Raw genomic sequence first — 15741 nt, forward strand, 5'->3', positions numbered from 1 at the left:
TGGCCTCACATTCATATCTGCATTCACCTCTTCACAGTGACAATGCAGGTGTCAAACCCAACGCTCCCCGAGTGCTTCCTGAATGGGCCTCGCCCTACCACCGAGTCCCTGCATGGTCCCCACAACTCAAAATGGCTCCTCACACCCTCCTGAGTTGTTTCAAAACCCCGCCTCCCGTTAAGAGCTTCTGCAGCTGCGCTGTTCTGCTCTCCGGAGCCTCTGACTAAACAGCAGCAGGAAGGAGCCTTTAAGGATGCTCACTGGGCAGTGGCCACCGACAGAAAGTGGATTTGCTTGATTTCTAATTATCACCTCTCTCTTTCCCACTACTTATTTGCAACACACTGCTGTTCCCCTCCTCTGACTCCTTTAGAGCATGCAGGAGTAGGTTCACATTTATCTAAAACAAATGTATTTTAACTCTGCTAAGAGATATTTACACAATTCGCTAGGTGTCCCCAAAACAAATTTGGGAACCATTGCACCAGAAGCCTTTGGGAGTTTGGTGTATTGTTGCTTTTCTGATTTATTTGTTGATGCTAGTTTATAATTAATGATGCTAGAAGTTACCATGTATGGTGTCCAGGCATGTGCCAATTACTTTGCACTATTCATCTCTTTTTATCTTCACAGTACGCCTGCAAGGGAAGTACTTTTATGCCTATTTTACTAATAAGGACATTGAAGATGAGAGAAGTTAAGTAACTTGCCTAAGAGGAGACCCAAATTTTGAACCCACTCTTTCTGATTTTAAAGCTCATGTTGAAAGTGAAAAACAACCCACAGAAGAGAATTTTTGCAAATCACATGTCTGATTAGGGAGTTGTATCTAGAATATATAACACACTCTTAGAACTCAACAGTAAAAAGACAACCCAATTTAAAAATGGGCAAAGACATTGAGTAAACATTTCTCCGAAAGGGTTATGCACATGGTCAATAAGCACAGAAAAGATGCTCAATGCCATCAGCCATCAGGTAAATGCAAAGTGAAACTACAAGATAACACTGATACCCACTAGAGTGGCTTTAATACTTAAAAGACACAGAATATGGGGCACCTGGCTGGCATATGACTCTGATCTCAAGGTTGTGAGTTCAAGCCCCTACTTTAAACACACACACACACACACACACACACACACACAGAATAATAGGTTTTGGTCAGGATGTGGAAACACTGGAACCCTCATACACTCTTCATGGGAATGTAACAAAGTACAGCTGCTTCGGAAAACAATCCGGCCATACCTCAAAAGTGTAAAACATGAGTTACCATATGACACAGCAATTCCAAGCCTAGGTAAATACCCAGGAGAAATGGAAACATATGTCTACACAAACGTTTGTATGTGAAAGATCATAGCGGCACTATTCCTAATCTCCAAAAAGTGGAAACAACTCAAATGTCTATCAACTGAAGAATGAATAAATAAAATGTGGTATATCTATACAATGGAATACTATTTGGCAATAAAAATAAATGAAGTATTCCATTTGCAGCGACATGGATAGAGCTAGAGGGTATAATGCTAGGCAAAACAAGTCAATCAAAGAAAGATAAATACCATGTGATTTCACTCATATGTGGAACTTAAGAAACAAACAAAAAAACGAGCAAAGGAAATAAAAAGAGACAAATCAAGATGCTAGCACTTAACCATAGATAGAGAACACACTGATGGTTACCAGTGGGGAGGTGGGTTGGGGGATGGATGAAATAGATGATGGGGATTAAGGAGGGCACTGCTCCTTGATGAGCAGTGAGTGATGTATGGAATTGTTGAATCACCGTATTATACACCTGAAATTAATATAACACTGTATGTTAACTATCCTGGAATTTAACATATACACATTCACACATTCATACATAAAGTACTGATACATGCTATAACCTGGATGGACCTTGAACACATTATGCTGACTGAAAGAAGTTAGTCACAAAGGACCACATATAGAAAGGCTTCATTTATATGAAATGTGCAGAATAGGCAAATGCATAGAGACAAAGCAGATTAATGGTTACCTAGGTCTGGGGGGAGGGGAGGGGTTGGGGGGAAAAGGCTAGTAACTGCTAATGAGTTGAGGTTTCTTTCTAAGATGAAAATATTCTAAAATTGATTTTGGTGATAGTCACATAGCTCTATGAATATACTAAAAAGCGCTAACCTGTATACTTTAAATGGATAAGTGGTACTTGAATTATATCTCAATAGAGCTGTTATAAAAAATAATAAGGTATGTGTTACCACATGGCTTCTCAGGGACTTAGTTCCTTATTCAGTCAGACCTTCAACAAATATTTATTAAATACCTACCATGTGCCAGGCACTGTTCTGGCCACTGAGGATACAGTGGTTTATAAGGTAGACAAGGGCCCTGACCTTAGAAGGCTTATATTCTAATGAAGAAAGCAGAATATAAACAAATAAATTTTAGAGATATTGATACATGCTATAAAGAAATTAATGGGAGTTTTAAGATAGAAAGTGACTGGGATAAAGAGGAAGTGAGCTATTTTATTTCTTTATTTTTAAATGCTTATTTATTTATCTTTGAGAGGGAGAGAGAGTGCGTGTGAGTGGGGGAGGGACAGAGAGAGAGAGAGAGGGAGACAGAGAATCTCAAGCAGGCTCTGCACTATCAGTAGCTGATGCAGGGCTCAAACTCATGAACTGGGAGACCATGACCTGAGCTGAAACTGAGAGTCAGATACCTAGCTGACTGAGCCACCCAGGTGCCCCGGTGAGGTATTTTAAATAGGATTGCCAAGCAAGGCTTCTTTGAGGAGGTGGGCTTTGATTGATTTATTTATGCATGCATTCAACAGACTCCTCCGAGCTCCCACAGGCACTATGATAGGAATTTCTTCCATTGTTAACTCAGCTTCAACCAATGCTTTTTCTGATTGAATGATCTGTTTTCTTGCTCTAGTCAGTGGGCACTGAGTTGTGAAATGTCTTTATGGCATCTTTCCCTTTCTCTGTCTGGTGGGAGGGAGGAAGGGAGGTAGTGAAATTACTTCCCCCTGGGACAACAATGAAGTAAAAATCAGCAGTTGCAGAGAAAACCAGAATATAAAGCCAAACATTTTCTCAAAGTCTGTGCCATGGACTAAACACATTGGTTTTGTTCAAATGCCTGGGAACTCCCCTCATTCTCCAACAAGCTGGTTGACAAATGAGAAATAGCCCCGAGGGGTAAAGCTTAGGGGGAGAATTGGTCAGGCTGTGACGTCTGTTCAGTCCCAGTGGGCCCTTTTGAACAGCTCTGTGTGAGTTCGTGGCTTTCCCTATCAGGAGTCTAATCCTAGTCCAATAGTGCATGTAGAACTGGGTACCCTGAGATCCCTGACCTCTGAAGGCTCACCACCAAGTTGAATGCCACCAGAAGTGCGTTTTTCTGAGCTTAGGTACAGCAAGCAGCTCCTTTGCCGGGATCTGAGGCCGGGGGCACAAAAAGCAGACTGACCTCAGAAGACAATGGGGAGAATTGGTTGCCCAAATTCTGGCCCTAGTTCTGCCACTGACTAACCCTGTATCTTACTTAAGTCCTACCACTTTGGGAGGTCCTAGTTTCTCCATTTGTGAAGTGAGGGGATTGGGCCAGTGTTCTGGGATAACTAAGACCAGATCTACATTCTGCCATACATACCCCTGTCATGGTGGACGTCACTCATCCATCATGGCCCTCTTGGGAATCAGTCTCAGAATCCTTTTCAACACAATATTCACCACCACCAATAGCTACCACCAATGGATCAGGGGTGGCACATAGTTTGGCACCTACTAGCCATGGCCTGAACTGGGTCACTTCTAAGGGCCTATCCAGCTCTGATATTCTGATGAGTTTGAACCCTTAGGTTTGTAATCACATCAGAAGTGAGGCATGGGAGTGGTAGGAAAGGGAGGGACATGGGCATTAGAATCAGAAAGTCCTGGGTTTGAATCCCAGCCATGCCACTTACTAGTGATGCAATCTTAGGTGAATTAGTTCTCTTTGAACTTGAGTTTACTTTTCTCTATAAAATGGAATCAGAGTCTCTAATAAATAAGGGGTCGTACAAATTAAATTAGATAATGCTTGTACTGTACCTTAACATAAACATAACACTAACATAAACATAAACAGACACACTCAGTGTATGTGCACACTGAGACACTTGACTTCTAGCCTGCTAGTGCTACTCTCCCCATCCCAGACAGCTGCATGACAAGTGGCTTCTGACTTGTGTCACCTAGCGTGCCCTCCTCCCAGGCCTGTCTTTTCTGCCATTGTCAGATTGTTCTCTGCCCTCCCAAAGCTCCCTGGGGCCTGCTGGCATGTCGGGGAACTCAGAGAAGCCTCCCAGTCTTCTGGGTGAGGTAGAACCATCAGAGAACCATCAGAGTGAGTGAACCGTGGGCTTTCCTCTTGGTTTTCATTCTTGGCCTCTGCTTAATGACAACAGGCATCAGATGTTGGATTCAGGTGGGAATATAGTTTCTTAGAAGCAGGGCTGTAGCTGGGCTGTTTTTTGTCATTTGGTATAGGTACAAGAGGCCACTGTGAGAAAACTTGGTTTGTAACTTCCCTAGACCCTAGATGGCAAATTCATGGCCCAAGAACCACCAAACTCTAGCTTCCACCCTCACCACCACCATGCTGTCTTCAACCTGGGTTCTCAGGGAAGTAGACTCTGAGACAGACATTTGCATGCAGGAGATTTACTGAGATGATGTCAGGAACAGCAGCTGTGGGGAGGGAGCAAAGCAGGATGGGGCAGGGGAGAAGTTGAATTAGGATGGAGCTCAGGAGCCAGAATGACCTATGCAGAGCTGTCTCTTATTGTGGACCCCCACATTAGCCAATGGGGCGGCACTTGTTCAGCCAAGGGCCAGTCCTGGAAAGGGGCTCATCTGAGTTGGCCCCAACAACACTCCAGCACTCCCAGGAGCTGAGCAAAAGAACAGTTCAGTCCTGGAACCATAGGCTTGGAGCACCCCCTCAGGATGCATCACATGAGCTCATCAGATAGTGTATTCTTCCTTCTGGGCAATACAGGCCTTCAGAATTCTCCTCCAGACTGTGCTCCAGCCAGCCATCAGCAATCCACAAGGGCTGGCATGCCAGAGGAAACATCTTTGTCATCTCTATCCTAATCTTAATTCTTCATTTTACAGAGAAGGAAAGGCAGTCGCCCAAGGCCACACAGATGAGTTAAAGTCAGAGGCAGGACTGGAATCCAAGCACCTTGACTCTGAAACTAATGCTCTAGACCTGTCCAGATTTAGATTTAATCAGAGTTAAATAAAACAAAGAATTTAGTTCTTAATTTGCACTTGCCACATTTCAAGTGCTCAATAGCCACAAATGGCTGGTGGCTACTGTACTTGAAGAGTATAGGTTATTACAACAGTTCCATTATCATGGAAAATTCTGTTGGGTGGCACTGCCCTGGGCCCTACCCATGCCCTACCCATGCTGTCCCTTTGTTCTCAACTTCAAAAGTTAGAGCATCCCCCAAACACCTTTGTTTCCCTTAGCAACCCATCTGTCAATAGTTAGTGATGGCAAGTTATGATAAGGGATATCTAAACGTGGATGTTAACAAAAATATCTACCCAAGTGCAAGCTCTCCTGGGGCTACTGGAGACCCAGAGATGGATTGTTTTCCTCAAAAGGAAATCATTGTTTGTCAGGAGAGATGGGCAGCTCATATTTCATTTACTCACTCTTTCATCCAACACATTTTTATTGGGTTCATTATAGATAAAGCCAGGTAATGATCTGGGTGCTGGGGATACCAAGATGGATTAGACACGGTCCTTACCCTCAGGATGTTCATAGTCTGGGGCGGGGTAGGGGGGGGCATACAAGATATAGCTTGATGGGAGCATTCAGGAGAGACACCTGAAGAGGTATCTATATGAGTTTGCTAGGTGGGCAAAAGCTTCCACAACCACAATGGATAGGTGTGGGGTGAACTTTGTGTCCCAGGGGACCTCTGGCAATGTCTGGAGACATTTTTGATTGTCATAACTGGAGGAAGGAGGTGCTACTGGAGTCTAGTGGAGAGAGACCAGGGATGCTGCTCAACATCCTACGATGTACAGGACAGGCCCCTACAACAAAGAATGATCCTACCCCAAATGTCAGTACTGTCAAGGTGGAGAAATCCTGGGTTGGGGCTACATTGGAGATCTGATCTTGATCTGATCTTCGTTCTTACTGTCAAGAAGGAGAGGGGAAGGTGAACAGGAACACTCAGGAATTGATAAGCCAGGTTGGAGGACCTCAGGAAGACACTGAAGAATCTTAATGGATTCAATGGCAGGCTTAGATTGGCACTTTAGAAAGGCCTCCCTTCCTTCCTTCCTTCCTTCCTTCCTTCCTTCCTTCTGCCAGGTAGGAAATGGGCTTGAGGTGCTTGGAAGCTGGGAGAGCACTGGGGAGGCTGTTGATGGTGGCAGCCACAGAGAGCATCAGAGAAGGGGTACTGGAGAGCTGTGGAGAGGTGAGGGGGTTGGTGACCAGCTGTGGTAGAACAAGAGAAGACCCAGCACTTGCCACAACTGTGACTGAAAAACATTTTGTGTAATTAGCTGTTTAATGTCTTTCTTCTCCCCACTAGACTGTAAGCTCCAAGAAAGAAAGGATGTCATAGCTTTTCATCCACTTCCTGGCCTTGTGCATATTTATTCTTTTGAGTCTTGGTTTGCCCATCTGAAAAATACAGATGATACTGGTATCTTCCAGTAATTCCATCCGGGAATATACCCAAAAGAATTGAAAGCATGGAACTGAACAGATACTTGCAGAGCCATGCTCATAGTAGCATTATTCACAGTAGCAAAAAAGTGGATGCATTCCAAATGTCCATTAATGGGTGACTGGGTAAACAAAATGTGGCATATACATACAATAGAATATTGTTCAACCTTACAAAGGGATGAAATTTTCATACATGCTGCAACATGAATGAACCTGGAAAACATCATGTTAAGTGAAATAAGTCAGACACAAAAGGACAAATAATTTGTGATTCTACTTACACGAGATACCTCGAATAGGCAAATTCAGAGACAGACAGTAGAATGATATTTGCCAAGGGCTGGTTGCACAAAATGTGGATGTACCTAATGCTACTGAATTGTACACTTAAAAATAGTTAAAATGGAGGACAACCTACTAAATGAAAGAAGATATTTGCAAATGATGTATCTGATAAAGGGTTAATATCCAAATAAATAACTTACACATATCAACACCAAAAACAAACAAACAAACAAACAAAAACAAATAATCCAATTAAAAATGGGTAGAGGACATGAATAGATATTTTTCCAAAGAAGACATAGAAATAGATGGCCAAAGATACACGAAAAGATGCTCAACATCACCCATCATCAGGGAATTGCAAATCAAAACAACAATGAGATATCACCTCACACCTGTCAGATGGTTACAACCAAAAACACAAGAAATAACAAGGGTTGGCAAGGATGTGGAGAAAAAGGAACCTTTGTGCTGTGTTAGTGGGAATGTACATTGGCACAGCCACTGTGTAAAACAGGTTTTCCTGTAGAAAAAATAGAGGTTCCTCAAAAAATTAAAAACAGAATTACCATATGATCCAATATTTCCACTGCTGGGTATTTACCCAAAGAAAATGAAAACACTAATTTGAAAAGAAATATGCACCCCTATGTTTATTGCAGCATTATTACAATAGTCAAGATATGGGAGCAATGCAAGTATCCATCCATAGATATATAATTTATATATATAATAATAATTCATATAGATACAATTTATAGATATAAATAAATATATATATACACACCCAATGGAATATTAGTCACAAAAAATGGGATCTTGCAATTCGTAACAACATGGATTGATCTAGAGGGTGTAATGCTAAGTGAAATAAGACAAAGAAATATGATTTCACTCATACGTGGAATTAGGAAACAAAACAAATGAACAAAAAAAGGATACGAACCAGAAAAGAAAAAAGAAAAGAAAAGAAAACAGACTCCTAAATATAGAGAACAAACTGGTAGTTTTTAGAGTGCATGGAGGGATGGGTGAAATAGGTGAAGGGGATTAAAAGTACACTTATCCTGATGAGCACTGAGTAATGTATAAAATTGTTGAATTATATTGTGCACCTGAAACTAATATAACACTGTATGCTAATTATACGTGAATTTAAAAAGTAAAAAAATAAAATAAAATAAAATTGTTTCAGTAGTAAAAACAAAATAGATAAAATGGTAAATTTTATGTTATATTTTACTACCACCACCACAGCAAAAAGAATTAAATGAGATCATTTTATAAAGCCTCTTAGGACAGGGTCTAATAAATATTCATTATTATCACTTTTTTCCTAGCGGTATTCTAATAAAGGGAGGAAGCCGAGCTAGGGAAGCAGGAGCAGGCAAGCAGACCAACCCCGCCTATGGTCTGGTCAGAGACCCTTTCACAGCTGAGGTGACACTGGAATTGATTTTGCTATAGAGTTGGAGGGGGAAGCTTGGGGAGGCCAAAACTGCAGCTCCTGTGAGCCTGAAACCACCAGCTTGTAAATCTCTAGAAAAAGGCTCCACACCCTTAGCATGAGCTGCTGGTGGTCCCCCTGGGTGAGCCCTTCCCTGAGACTGTCTGAAGTCCTTTGTCTTCACAAGGCAGGAATTTCGGGGTGGGAGGCATTTGCATTTGGTCTCTTGACTGATGACCTGTTCCAGCAGCTGCTAAACCACTGATATCCTGAAACCCCAGTGCACAGGCAGAACATAAGTAAGCCTGGCCTCCCCAGTTCTCTTGTCATAGTGTTTTATTCCTTGCATCAAGGGAAAATAGAGCACCTGCTCTTAGGGGTATTGGCTGCCACCAGATCTCCTTTGTCCATTCTTTACATATATGATTTTATTATTTTTTTAAGTTTATTTATTTGAGAGAGAGCACGTGCATGCATGAGAGCAGGGGGGAGGGGCAGAGAGAGGAGAGAGAGAGAGAATCCTGAGCAGGCTCTGCACTGTCAGTGAAGAGCCGGATGTGGGGCTTGATCTCACCTACCATGAGATTGCAACCTGAGCCGAAATCAAGAGTCAATCGCTTAACTGACTGAGCCACCCAGGCTCCCCTGCATATATGATTGTATTTTATTTTATTTTCCTATATATATGACTTTAGAGAAAGGCCTTAAGGAGTCATCTTAGTCTAACTGACTCATTTTATTTTTTTTTATTCTGTTTTTGTTTTTGTTTTTGTTCTGACCCCACTCATTTTATAGTGAAGCCAACACAACGTCGGTGAAGTTAACGGACTTGGAGTGCATGGAACGTTGTTGGAATCCCAGCCAGCTACTTCTAAGCTTTGCAACTCAGGCAAGTTTTTTAACTTCTGAAGTCTCATTCGTCCTCAGTACAATAAGGATCATCACCTTCCTCCTGGAGATCTTCTGAGGAATGAGGGCCATAGCAGAGTTCAAACCTGCTGGCAGCCACATTGTCTGAGAGAGCCCTCTCCACGCCAGCCACACGTCTTCACACTCTCAGTCACTCGCCTGTTGTTCTCGCCCCCCTGGTGTTTATCCTCCCCTGAAATTGTTTATGTGGGTCCCTGTTGGTTTCATTCTTCTCCCTTCCTCTGCTAGAGCCCCGCAGCTAGGGCTGTATCTGGCACATTATCAGCATTTAATAAACGATTGTGAAATAAATGGCACTCTACAGTCACTCTGGGATTAGACCAAGCCCTGTTTATTCAAGTCACCACACGACAAATGGGCACTTTAGGTAAATTATTTCAGTAACTTTTGAGAAACCATCAGCCTCAGGGAGATGTATTTAGCTATGTGGACCTGGAGTAGTTCGTATCTCCAGGGCCTCAAAAGGAAGAGTAAATAAAATGAGGGTGTTTTGTAGCAGCACCTCCTTTGCTGGAAACTAGTGTCCAGGCAACCCCCAAGTACTGAGGGTAGAAGTAGGGAGAAGAGGGACGTCTGGGTGGCTCAGTTGATTAAGCATCTGACTCTGGCTTAGGTCATGACCTGATGGTTTGCGAGTTCGAGCCCCATGTCAGGCTCTGCGTTGACAGCTCAGAGCCTTGGAGCCTGCTTGGGATTCTGTGTCTCCCTCGCTCTCTGCCCCTGCCTCTCTCTCTCTCTCTCTCAAAAATAAATAAACATTAAAAAAAAAAAAAAAAGAAGAAGTAAGAAGGAGATAGACATGGGGAGGATAAGATAGAGTGGGGAGAATAAAACTGCCCAGGGTTAGATTGGCTTTTCTAGGATTTTCACTCTTGGCCACATATGACGTTGTTGTGTTGAGGTCTTAGAAATCACTGTGTTGAACCAAGGCAGCTTAGTAGTGAACTACATAGGCCCTGGGCCCAAAACTAGCTCCATCCCTTACCTCCTGTGTGATCTGGAGTCAACTTCTGAACCTCCATTTCTCCACGTGTAAAATAGGATGAAAATAATACAAGGTACTTTACAAAGTTATCCCATGATTAAATGACATCAGTCACATAAAGGTCAGCATGGTGTGCTGTTGAAATAAATTTCTAGGTCCAACATGAAGCCACTCCTGCCTGGGGGGCTAAGTCAGCAAACCGAAATTTAGGTTAGTTTTGTGTCCCTGTAAATGGTCTGGCAGACCAGAAAGGCAGTATACCCAGGCAGCCAATCCCCAAAGGCCAAGCTAACTCTGGGCTCTACACTCATTTCCTTGTTCCTTATTCATTTTCTATTTTTCTCTTCCTTGTTCCTTATTCTTTATCCTATAAAAGCTTCCTGCCTCCTGCCTCATTTTGCTGTTCTCTGGACCCTCGGGAACAGAGAGTACCTGCTTCATGAAGTGTTAAATACATTTGTTTGTATCCCCTAAATTGTCTCCTTTAATCATCTTAAGCAGTGATCAGCAGAGGGGAGCAGCTGAATAATTCTAAGCTACATTTTCATACAAATGAAATGTTGAGATGAAGCATAGAGACTGCCAATTAGTGTCGGAGCCTAGGCTGGAACTCACCACTCTTGGATCATGTTCTTTCCACTATCTGTGGTGGCTGCCATTTCTTGTCCCCAAGGGCCTTAGCTCTAAAAGGGAAGCCTGTATATGTAAAAAAAAAAAATCTCCAGAACCTACAGGATGACAATTGAGACTTAGTTTGTACAGTACCTTGTGATTACAGGCTCCTCATAAAGAATATCCTACCCAGTTAGTCAAGTGCTTTCTCATGCGCAAGACACTGGTTGAATGCTTTAAGTGAATTATGTTATTTAATCTTTAAAGCAACGCTAGGAAATAGGAGCTGTCATGACTCCCATTTTGTAGATGTAGAAACTAAGGCCATAAGAAGTTTAACTAGTTGAAGGTCACGTTAAGAAAGTTCTAAGCAGGCTGGCTCAGTCAGTACAGCATGTGACTCTTGATCTCAGGGTCATGAGTTCAAACCCCACACTGGGCGTGGAACCAGTTAAAAAAATAAAGAAAAAAAAAAGGAAAAGAAAGTTCAAAGAAGAGCTATGCAGCTTTCCCTCCTTGCCCACCACGAATTGAAGTTTCACTATTAAAGTGATCCTGCCTAAGGATCATAGCTTCACCTGCAAAAATGCAAGACTATAATAAGGCTTGCCAGTTACATACATTCAAAATTCATGAATCTGTTTCCAGTAGAATCTGAGTTGAAAAGAATATTAGCAATAATAATAGCTAATCCCTGTGTCAACTATTGTTGTAAGTTCACTTATCCTTTAAAATAAGATGACAAAGTAGGTCCCATTATTATTTTTGTCTTACAGAGAGAAGTTAGGTGAGTGGCCACTGGAATGATGTAGCTGATGGCTAATGAATGGCGTGGAGAGCTGGCCCCAGGACACTGGCAGTCTTGTGATCCTCACTTCACACTGTCTTTCCTCTTGGCCAACTACCTGCCTCTTGGCCAACTACCTGACTACCAATAGGTCAATAGCCTATTTGTAGGCTCAGGTGAGCCTTTGGGAATCTGAAAAAAAAAAAAAAAAAAAAAAAAAAGCCATAAATACTTTCCTGAGACACATAACTCTTTGTGATTTTAGGGGGTTCCCCAAACCTCCAATACTTATCAGAGAACCTCCAAAAAGTAACCTCAGCTCAACCCAAACTCTCTACCTCTTATCTCCCTACAACATCCCCATCAATGGCCTTCAGTCTTGCTTGACCACCTCCAGGAGTGGAAACTTTCTACCTCCCCAGGCAGCTCATTCTTCAAACAGCAAGATTCAATAAAAACTTCTTCCCTCTGGTGAGATGATGTCTGTCTCCCAGAGACCACTGCACAGAGCCTAGCGCCTCAGAGAACAAGGCAGCTCTCAGCTCCCAGACAGCCTCTTCCTGACAGCCCTGGGTCTATCCCACCCCACCCCTCCTTCCTGGAAGGCTTCTAACAGCAGGATGTCCCAGACCTGTCATGTGGCTGCTAGTTTCCTCTGCAAAGTCTCCCCCTTTAAGACAGAAACACAGAGACAAGAGTGATGCTTCCTCAGAAACTGTCCTCATCCCTCCTGAGAGGGCAGGTATGTGTGGAGGAAACATAAAGCCACCTACAGCCGCCTCCCCATCCAAGAAGTACAGGTGCAGATACCTTTCTACTGGCTGCATCCTTGGTCAAGAGAGGGACTGGACCTTCTAGGCCCAGAGTAGTCTTTCTGCAAAATTAGGGTATTGTTTAGATTGGGGTTGCAAACCCAAATGCTCACTGGGCCAAGCTAATGATAGAAACATTTCTCTTCTGATTTCCTTAAATCACGCCACTCTCTCAGTCTTTCATTTCCTATTTCTGATGGTGCCAGATAGGCAAACTATCTAAAATAATAAAAACGAAAATGCCAAGGATGAAGGAAAATGGAAACTGGCACTTGGTCTCAGTGGAGGGGACAAGAGGGAACTGTAGTCCACTCCCTGTACACAGGAGCTGCTGACATTCACCATCAACAATTGGTGCCATGTGGACACACAGGACCAGGGTTAACAGACCTTAGTTTTCTAAAGAAGCTAGACATGTGAATTTTTATGTGAAATCTCCCAATTTTTAAAATGTTGGCTCAAATATTTCTTAAACAGTGGGAGGGCCAAATACAACATGTTCTGAACTATGAGCTGCCAATCTGCAATCTCTGGAGTTGGTGTTTTTAAAGCACCCTTTTTGCCGGAACATTCTGTGTGAGAAGTGAAGGGGGAAGCGAAGAGGGAAGGAGGACATGAAGGAGGGAAGGATGGCAAGAGTCACAGAGGAATCTCTCTGAGACTTGGCTCAGCCTCTACTGAGCCTCCAGACCTCTGCTTGTTGAGCAGAGGGTTGAGGGAGAGAGAGAAAGCCCAGCCTTTCCATTCTGTAAAGCTTTGTTTAGGTTAACCATGCTTTCCTCTTGCTTTCAGTTCTCACTTGGGAGAAACACAATGGCCCAGGGCCTCAGGAGTGTCTGAACAGGTCTGAACAGGATGCTCCAGTTGTGGTTGAAGTGGTGGGTCCTGGCTCCCAGGGCTGGTGGGGGGAGGGGAGACTCAGCACACTAGGCCTGAGCAGGGCTCCAGGCCTCTGCCTCAGGCTGGACCGCTCCCTGCTTCCTGGCTTGCTTCTAGCTCCCTGGGTGTCTTTCCTACTGGGCCTCTGTGTCAAGGAGGGAGTGTATAGCCCATGGTCGGTGTGGCTGACTGCCAGCCTGGCAGATGGCCAGAGCCCAGAGCTCACCGGGAAGGAGCATAAACAAGGCCCCTGGTGGGCAGCTGTGACCCAGAATCTTCCAGCAGAAAAACAGTGAGGAAGGAGGCAGAATCCCAGGGGGACCCTTTCCTCAATACCCCAGGCTGCCCAGGATTCAGGCATCAGCCTGGGACAGTAGGGGACTCCCTGGGGCACTAGGCAAGCAGCTGTCACAAAAAGGGCTGCATGAGTCCACTTTTAAGGTGTCTTTTAGCTCCAACCTTCTGAAACTCTGTGATTCTATGACTGTATGATTCAGCTTTCCTTGCTGTAGACTTTGCTGTCTATAGAGGACATCTGTGGTTTTCCCTTGCCTGGAATCCACTCCACTCCTATTAGTAGCATCCTCGTCATCTTTCCAGAAACCACCCCTCCTCCACTCTTAGTCCATACAGTTTGGGTGAGGCTGACCTGGCCTTTCTACCCCCCTGGCTCCAGGGTAGGCACGCGTGCCAGGCCTGGTGTGGCTCATCAGCCAATTTCTTCTGCTTGCTGGGCCAATGAGACTCGATCCAAGGAATTTTGCTTGAACTCTTGGGAAAAAAGGAACTGCCAACAGTTGGTTTGGTGCACATCTGGAACTGCTGGAGACCATCTGGTCATGACATGGGAGGAGCTTTCTTGAGAATGAAGCCGTCACAGAAGACAGCATGGAATGAGAGGGAGAGAATTAGAGCTGGGGAGAGTGGAATGGATTAATTAATTAACTGATGTATATAAGAGAGAGATCAAGACCTGAGATGACAAAATGGGTTGAGCCCCTGGATTCAGCTTCAAGACAAAATGGGTTGAGCCCCTGGATTCAGCTTCAACTGATGCAGTATCCCATCCCTGGACTTTCTTTTCTTTTCTTTTCTTTTCTTTTCTTTTCTTTTCTTTTCTTTTCTTTTTTCTTTTCTTTTCTTCTCTTTCTGCAAGCTCTACGCCCAACATGGACCTTGAACTCACAACCCTGAGATCAAGGAGCACATACTCTACTGACTGAGCCAGCCAGGCACCTCATAATCCCTGAATTTTTCAATGATATGCTACTGTAACACCAAAATTATTTGGGGTAGAAGGCATTTGAATTCCTGATATGTCTTATCTCCCTAAATGCATAGCTTCTCAAAAGAACTCATTGTTATAAATCGCCTCTGGGAAGCAACAAGGAAAGACTAACTCAAGACTAGAATCACCACACCTAAACAGACATTATCACAAAACTATCATCTCATCTGTTCTCCTAAGGGCCAACTTATCTTCCCTCATGGTCATTTGTTTTCCTATAAACCCTTCTCCCTCCTATCGCCTATGAGAACCCAAATTCTAACCACCTCCTGGAGTCATTTTTTCTGTGGTCAGATCTTTTTTTCAGTTTAATTTGCAGACCCCAACAATGAGCCTAAGAGGGTATAGGAAAAGTTTTTTATAAGCAAAAAATCTCCCTCTGACAACAGCTTCCATGACTGCAACATTCCACACAAGTCTATGAGTTACTCTATAATTTACCTAAGAACTAAATTTTCTCATCTATTTTTTAGGACAGAGAGAAGCCAGAAGTGACCTGGGACTCTGAAGACCTGCGCCGGTTGACTGAAATCAGAGTGATTCGCCCATGAAGACTCAGATGTCCTGGCTACATCCCTGCCCTGCCTGTACTCCCAACATATACCCTAAGCAGTCATGGTCAGTGCCCAGACCTGCAAAGCAAATGGCACAGGTCCCAGTGTTGCCCTTTGTTGATTCATTTGTGGGGCGCCTGGGTGGCTCAGGTGGTTAAGTGTCCGACTTCGGCTCAGGTCATGATCTCATGGCCCATGAGTTCGAGCTCCTGCATTGGGCTCTGTGCTGACAGCTCAGAGCCTGGAGCCTGCTTCAGATTCTGTGTCTTTCTCTCTCTGCCCCTGCCCTGCTTGTGCTCTCTCTGTCTCTCAAAAATAAATAAACATTTAAAAAAATCAATTATTGATTCATTTGTTAATTCACCACTCACTTATGGAGCACCAGCTGTGTTCAGAAATGAAGTTC

Source organism: Panthera pardus, unplaced genomic scaffold, assembly GCF_024362965.1.
Source record: "Panthera pardus isolate Hobbes unplaced genomic scaffold, ASM2436296v1 HiC_scaffold_2, whole genome shotgun sequence".
Lineage (NCBI taxonomy): Eukaryota > Metazoa > Chordata > Mammalia > Carnivora > Felidae > Panthera > Panthera pardus.